Genomic DNA, 8,678 nt, shown 5'->3' on the forward strand with positions numbered 1-8,678 from the left:
TCATATTTTTGATGAATTAATAATCATAGAGAAAATATGCTTAATTTAATTTATGTAGGATTCAACTTAATGGAATGTACAAATGTGTACAAGATTATTACATATGCAAATGTGTACAAAGTTATTTTATGTAAAAAGGCCCATTAGCAATTACATTTGGGCAAAGGTTTTTATATGTACAAACCTTAGGGATTTTGATATAGTTAAAAATATGTAAAGCAATACCCCAAAAGTGGGAAAAGCAAGCCCAATTTGTACGCACATCTATTCTTAGCTCCTTGGGCTATTTTTTATGAATAAAACTCTCTCAATACTCATGTCGTGGAAGTGGAGCTACACAACATGGAGGGGGGGGGAGATTATATGCAATCTGTCTTGATGATGTTATTCTATTTCCTTTGCCTTATGTTATGATATGTTATTTGATTTCAATTTAATTCAAGTCTTTATTTCAATTTTTGATGTATTTTGTTTTAAATTATTTCTTCAAGAAGCACAAAAGGGTCCCATGGTGGAAAGTGATATCAGAGCTTTGGTCTAATTTAATGTTCTTAAAGTGGTCAAAGACTTGTGGACAAAGAGGTGAAAGAGACAAAGCCACAGGTGATTTTAATAAAATTTTAATTTAATTTGAAGAAGAATACGTTTATGTTTATGTATGTTTGAAAGAAGGCTTGTTTTAAACCATTGGACAACAAATTCCCATCAATCTTTTGCCCGAATTGTAAAGGAAGGTGAAAAACCATTAGTGGGTTTGAAAACCACAAAACCACCTTCCTTGTGTTTTGCACTCTTTTGTGTGTGTGTGTGTGTGTGTGTGTGGTTGCTTGCAAGGAACTAAAGCTCTCTCCCTCCCCCATATTCTCTTTAGAGTAGAGGACCAAGATTAGGAGCATTCGACCACATCACACTTGGGAATTATCCTACATGACCCCATATGCAAAAGGGGTACCTCCCTCGTATAAAAGGGGCCATTTTCAAGCAATACAAAAAACAAGCTGCTCTCAAATCTTTCTATGAGTACAAGCTGTCATCTTGTAACCTAACTGAACTTCAATAAAGCTTAATTAGTTTAATTGGTTCATCATTGTAATTATAATTAGGCTTAATTCTTTATAAGATTAAATTAAATTAATCATGAATTAATCAATGTGATTAGGGTACCATGAATTTCATCAATATCAACATCATTATCATGGAAGACATTGATGACCTATCGAGACGACCATCAGACAATAGATCATAATTGTCATCATCATCATCATAATCATCATGGAGGGAATTGTTGACCTCGTCCTAGTAGTATCCATTAGCCACAATAGGAACCCAAGCAACAATAGACCTAGTGCCACATTGTAGAAAACACATTGGCAAGCATTAAAGTTAGCACATCATTTAATATACAACATTATATAAATATTACTCATCCAAGAATTGTCTGACAACAGGCAGAGCACATCAACTAGCTCCCGTAGCATATATATATATATATATATATATATGTATGTATAAAAGCATGAATTCATAAATCACCCTACGAACCACCGCCATGCTAATACATAGAAGATATGTTGATGCTAGCAAGGGAAGTAGTAAGTGTTAGCCTTGGAAGTCCTGGTGTGAACAACCCTACAATACATGGGCACTTTTTACCCTATGTTGATAGGGTTTTTTCCCCATGTGAACACACTCTAGTGTGTTAGCCATGTTAGCCCTAGGGCTAGGGCTAACTACTAGTACTTTGTACTCCACTCATTTCATATCATTCTTTCTAGCTATTTCTTTTGGTGTCTCTTTCGCTCTCTGAGCTTGATACAACTATGTGTGTCTGTGTGTGTGTATAAAGCATCTACTTCCTCATCCAATCTTGGTATCAGAGCCTGGTATCACAACAATGTATCAGAGCTTTGTTTTAGAGCTTAGGTTTCAGTGCCTATGTTTTAGAGCTTAGTCAAAGCCTGGTTTTAGAGAAATTAGCTCCATGTCATTATTCTCTGTTATAGTCCATTAATCTATGCCACTAGACATCTCGAGTACACTCATGCCCTTATGTACTTTGCTGGTGTCATTAATCTTTACCACCATACATTTTGGGTAAGCTCTCATACTTTCCATAGATACAGGGTCTCTACTCTTTCTGTACACAGTGGTGTCAATCGTTTATGCTACCGTACATTATTTTCATTCATTTATGCTACCGTACATTCTGCGCAACCTCTCACACTTTGACTACATATAGCTTTCAGAAGCTTTTGGCATAAGATTTCAATATCCATGAATGGGTGGTTGCAGGATCAGGGTGCCCAGTTTTGTCCACTCAGGCACCCTATAAACAGTAAAAAAACAGGCATTTGTTTACCTTTAGTGGCTAATCTCTCCTAGAAAATGAAGGAATTTCCTTTCAAGTTCTTTTGTTGGAACATCACATTCAAAGTTGGGAATATAGTTTCAGAATTTGATTAAGCATTAGATAGTCAAAAGTCCTCATTTCCTTAGGTACAAAGTTAATGTATACATGCTGTCCCAAAATTGGACTGATTTCATAAAATGCTAATATCTTTTACATATAAACTCATATGTGATTCCCACTTTGTACCTTAGATGTTCACATAATATAGAGCTTAACTTGATTTTTTGAGAAAATTTTAAGCTATTTGTCTATTTTCTTTAGATATTTCAAGGTCTTTAAAGTGTTATAATATATGCCATTTTTTGTACCCACAATAACTACCACTTAAAATGCTCAATCTTGTAGATCAAAAGAGTGGCAGATAGTGAGACATTGTTAGAATGTGGTTGTTAGTAAAAATTACAAATCTAATGGTTGGATTTTTAATGATCTCTTTTTCAAAAAATTTCCAAGCTATCAGAAGGCCTGTAAATATTAATAATCTAATTAGTAAAATTACATTTTTGATGTAAATAATCTAAAATTTATAAAAGGACTAGTGTACCTGTAATGGTGCATCTATGAAAAAAAACATTGGATCACTCTAAGTATGGAAAGATCAAATTTTTATCATTTCATTATATTTTTATTTAATTTTGATTAATTAGACTAATTTATATTAATTTAAGTTATATTGAGTTAATTTAAGTATATGTGTGCTTTCTATTAGTTGCTTGATCTCATTTGAAGTATCTTACCCCCCCAAATTTGCTCTCCAAGAATTGTCCCAGTCCAGCATAAACTAGACAAAACTGGATACCTTGATCTTGCAACAACCCGAATTTGATGGATGGTTGAATTTTCTTCTATCTTCTTCTCTTCTCTACAACAACATAACTAAAAGATAAGAGTATATACATAAAGTATTCTCCTACAACATACAAAGTGGTCGGTCTATAGTGTGAACCCGCCGACAATATGAGCTGGCACTATAACTATGCCATAACTCTCTGACAATATGAGCTGGCACTATAACTATGCCATAACTCTCCTACAACATACAAAGTGCTCGGTATATAGTGTGAACCCAACTATATGGGCTACCGCTCCATAACTCTAGTACTCCAAAGTGGATGTCTCACAATCTGTCATCCCCCCCACTAGTGACATATCAACCATAATCTCACCAACCATGCTAGTGACATAAGTGTGTGCGGAAGCTATCACCCAGGTGGGTCATCAATGTCCACCATAGCACTAGTTGACATCGATATCTCAACACTCCACCTCAAGCTCAACTCCACAATCTGCACTCCAAGTAAACTCCTAAACTTATGGAGCTTCTCTATGGACAATGTCTTTGTGAAGATGTCAACCACCCGACCCTCTGTGCTGACATATACCACCTCAATGTGCTTCGTTCTAGCATGGTTTACTAGGTTATTGGCCAATTGTATGCTAATCATGTTGTCACAATAAATGACAACCTCCCTATCCACGCGGGCTCACCCATATCACCAAGTAGTGTCTCAAAACAACCTACAACACAAGTTACCATAGCAGCATAGTATATAACGAGATCACAGAATTTGCAGACCATGAAACGATAAAATAAACAAGGAGGACCCTGAAAGTTATATGAGATACGTGCACGAAAAGCGAGTGGCAAATGAACTCGTCAAATATAGAACATGATTTACGAGTTACGAAAAGCAAGCAACAATGAAAAGTAGTACCCAAAAATAGATGAAACATGATATGCAATAAGAGAGTAACTCCAAAAACAATTGGAGTACTGTTATTTTCAGACATGGACAAGCCCAAAAATTAGCTATTTTTTGATTAAAACATGAAAAGCATGCAGCACACGAAAGATGAGCAAAAGTCTGTTGCACAAAAAACACCATAACTTTCAACTTCGAACTTCGATGAAGGTCACAAAACAACAACAACAACATAAAGCAGCTATAGATGCACTTGATAGACGTGCAAAATACGGGCGCATCTATAGGCATTGCTTGAATAGAGAAATTATGGGCACGTCTAACGACACGTGTATTTGTGCATGTATTGATGCGTCTATTAGCGCGTCTACACTGAGAATCTAACACTGCATCTAACAGTGCGTCTATTTGCACATGTATTAGCGTGTCTATTAGTGTGTCTACACATAGAATTAGACGCATATTTAGATGCAAAACAGAGAATACAAAAAGTGAGATTTTGGTGTAGGCTGGTAAATGTACATCACTGCTTTCCAAACATTGCCCATGATTACCAAAGCATATAATTTTAACAAAAACATCAATGCTTTTTTGCAGACCCAGATATATAAAAATTAAGTGAGGTGAGGAGAATGAGGCAATATGTAAAATAGTTTTGCCAATATCAATGATGGGCTATGGTTCAATCTCATCCTCATTGAGATCAACCCTTGCCAAACTATCTACTTCAAAATCCAAACAAGTGTTTAGATCTACAAATACATTCAACCCACTACTACTTGTGCTACTCATGTGCTATCGAAATCAGCATCACCAATGGTAGCCTCGTCCTCAAGGGTAATGGCCTCAATATCTGTATCTCCTATCTCATGATCATCCTCCTCTCTCGTACCACGGTCATCATCACCTCCATGGCCATGATCATCCTCCATACGCTCCATTTTCGTAAATGTACTATACATCACTTTGGAACGTGGCATAATAGGTATGACATGCCACCATCTATTATTATCCACCATTGGTTGATAGACAACCTAATTCAAACACAAATACAATCATGTTATTTTCCTTGCATTGAAGGTATCAAATATTTAAAAGTGAGTATTTTTATATGTGTGTACAGTACCTGTTCACATTGTTACGGTAGTACTAGTGTGTCCTTCTTACTTTGCCAAAACTTTATGGAGTCAATAGTTACAAAGCCACTTGCATGGCATTTGATTGTTGCATTAGGGCCTCTTTCCACCACGTCCTTAAACCACTTTACATCCAAAACATACACAAAGAAGCGTCGAAAGTCAAGCTGAATAATATCTTGGATTATGCCACAATAATCATCCATGGCTCCATTGCCTCCCTCAAAGCTAGCAATGATGCTGCAATCTTGTGTGTTTCTCTTTTCATCAATCCGTTGTGTTCAAAAATGCTTGCCCTCACACCATATAGCATTGAACATAGTGCACTACACCAAGACAAAATCAATTAAATAAGCAATCTAAATTATTGAAAGCTCCTAACTTATGCATAACATTCTATATAATGACCTTGCTCATGCATCCCCTAGCATACTCCCATTCTTCCAGTGTGATATGCATCCCCTCATCTTTCTCTGCTTTCTCCATTTTGTCAAGTAGCCAATCCACATGAATATCCTTTGGAAGTGCTCTTAGATACTGAGGGTATGGCACTGTACGAAAGAGGGCCCTTTCTTCTTGTCTTCTTGCCTTTGCATCTAGTCACCCATCTTTTCATCACATCACTATTAAGCACGCAATAGAGGTTGTTTAGGCTCTTCATGTCCGACATCTTTGTTTAGGCTCTTCATGTCCGACATCTTTGTTTCCTCCAGTCATTGGACTTTTTGGTCCTCCCCTTGAAGCGTGACTTGCTGCACTGTTTGTTCTAGATCTATCTCTAAAACTTACTCTTCTTGATGTTCCTCGGTTTTGACGATGTCTGCTTTGCATGACATAACGTGGACGATGTGAGCATTGGTCTACTTCCATTGTCCTCACCCTCTTCCATTGAATAGTCTCCTTTTCTCCATGTAGAGGCCTTGATTCCTCACACATAGGAGTATTAGCTACTGTTTCCTTATACATAAAATTTCTCACCCTTGACATGAGGTTGTGCTATTCGTACTTCCCACCAACTCATCCACGTATCCATTTTTACTGATAGTTTTCCCTCATGAACATGTCCATTTCTCCACCAACTCATCCACGTATCCATTTTTACTGATAGTTTTCCCTCATGAACATGTCCATTTCTCCACCACTCACAAATCTCTTTACTTTTTAAGAAAGTTGACTCCTTATTGGTTGCCAATCTCCATTCTTCACACAAGTCAATATGGTGTTGTCGACTTTCTGCCTTCACGCATTGTTTAGCATGCTTCATCAAACTTTGTTTCCAATGGAATAAGCACGTTTGCTCCTTGTCCTCCATAATGTTGTGCGAACCCCCATTGAAAATGGTCCTAACTACACACCAATTTGACCCTACTTCATCAACCATAAACCCATAGAAGTGTGCGGGTGCATAACCGCATTGCTCCATTGTGCTATTAAGCATTTCCCAAAATAGTGCTTGGCTTTTTGTATCCTCCTCCTTCATTTCACATGTGGCAATTGTCAATAGCTCTTGAACACTATAGGATTTTGGAGAGAATTTTTTTCAATCAGCAAATGAAAGAAAGGAAAAAATTGAAGTACGTAGTCTCACCTTAGGTCGTAAACATGATAAGCCATTGTTGACCAACCAAAAGCTCGATGAGTGTGATCAAACAAAACCCAGGACTTTGACAAGTCACCTCCACTATCACACCCCATGCGATTCACCAAGTCCATGCCTCATGATGCTGGTCCTCGCAAAGACATTTTAAAGACATAACATTTGTCATCAGGGCCACCTTGTCCTAGGAAACGGCTACCTTGTATAAATGAATAGCGAGATCTTCTCTGTATAAGAAGGATGCTATCAAAGCCCTCTCCTGCTAGCATCAATTTTCTTTTCTCCTGGGATACAATTTGTCTAAACCTAAAAAGCATAATTTCACAATAAAGAGAGGACCGAATGTAGAAAAATACATCCAAATATAATTAAGTTACAAAATGAATACTCACCTCTGGTTTTCCACAAGAGGACTCAACTCCAAAAAATTACAGAGCTCATGATCCCCAATACTTGTAGGTAGCTCATCATTTTGATTCATAATGGAGGAAAACAACATATCCTTCACAATATCCATCTGTATTTTTTGAGGACATGCACTTCTCTGGGCTTTTAAACAAACATTTTCATGCACTCCAACATTGACCTTGAAGTTCGTGGCTGAACTAGATGTTCATGCAGCCCGGTGTGGAGAATCATTCTTGTAATAGTTGTGTCACGAGGCATTACGTAATACACAACACATCTACACACTTGCACACAGTGTGCAATTTTGCGACAAAAGTGACAAACTATTTTAGTTTTCTCATCCTCTGTTAGAAGTCCAACTGCAATCTTTTTTGTCAGATGTCCATGAAAGAAGGTGTTGTTATACCTTTTATTATTCAAGTAAAAAGGTCAGCTGAGCCTATGGCACTCCAAAGTACCAATACAATAGCTAATACGCATGGTACAACTTACAGACATGTTTGATGTTACTGGATGTGTCCATAGGTGACCATCATATTTTTGCTCCATTCCATCCATATTTCCTATTTTTCCATATGTTAGTGGAAACTCTAGGATGGAATCACCATCATAATGTCTTGGCACCTCCTAGACTTGGATGACTCAAGTAACTTTTTCCAACAATGAACATAGAAGAGAAGGTTCCTCCTTCTTATATGAAGAACTGAAAGTATACTCTCTGAAGCAATACATTCATCTTCAGAGATATTGTGCTTTGAACCTTTTGGATCGCTCGTGCCTTCACCTGGTTGCAAAATAGTTGCTGAGCCATTCAAGTCACTCTCAGAGGAGGAGCTCGAGATATGAACATGGGTGTTTTGTGTCCCTAATTCTTTATCCACTGAAGTCTCCAAATGTCGGACATCTTGGGCAATGTAATTAGCACTAGAATCAAGACTATCAGCTGCACAGAGAGGACTACATTGTAGCATATATGTTTTACTTTGAGTAATATCTAACGAGGTAGTTTCTATTGCCCTCCATATCATAATGAGCGATGATTTCTTGTAGGATTCCATTGGTCCTAGTAGCTTTCACTCTAGAAAGGGCGTGTGATGAAGGCAGAAACCCTTGTAGATATCCATGACTGACAAGCGTGGTCTGGTGGAGAAGTATTAAAGTTTGAGATTTTTTGTTGCAGCCATCAAAGGTGACAGTGTGCTCCATAGGGAAGGCAATACGAAGATGCAGAAAGGACAAGAGAGACAAAAATGTGAAATGAAAATATAAAAACGAAGGAATAGGTGAGACTTTATGAAACAAAAATAAAAGATCAGGTATCAACACCATATTGGGGAATATGGGAATTTCCCATAAGTTTGGGACACGTGGTCAAAACTTTGGATTTGCCAGAACTTGAACACCATTACTCCAAATTGTGCGCT

This window comes from Cibotium barometz, chromosome 5 (assembly GCF_041138505.1).
Source record: "Cibotium barometz isolate CiBa-2024 chromosome 5, ASM4113850v1, whole genome shotgun sequence".
Classification (NCBI taxonomy): Eukaryota; Viridiplantae; Streptophyta; class Polypodiopsida; order Cyatheales; family Cibotiaceae; genus Cibotium; species Cibotium barometz.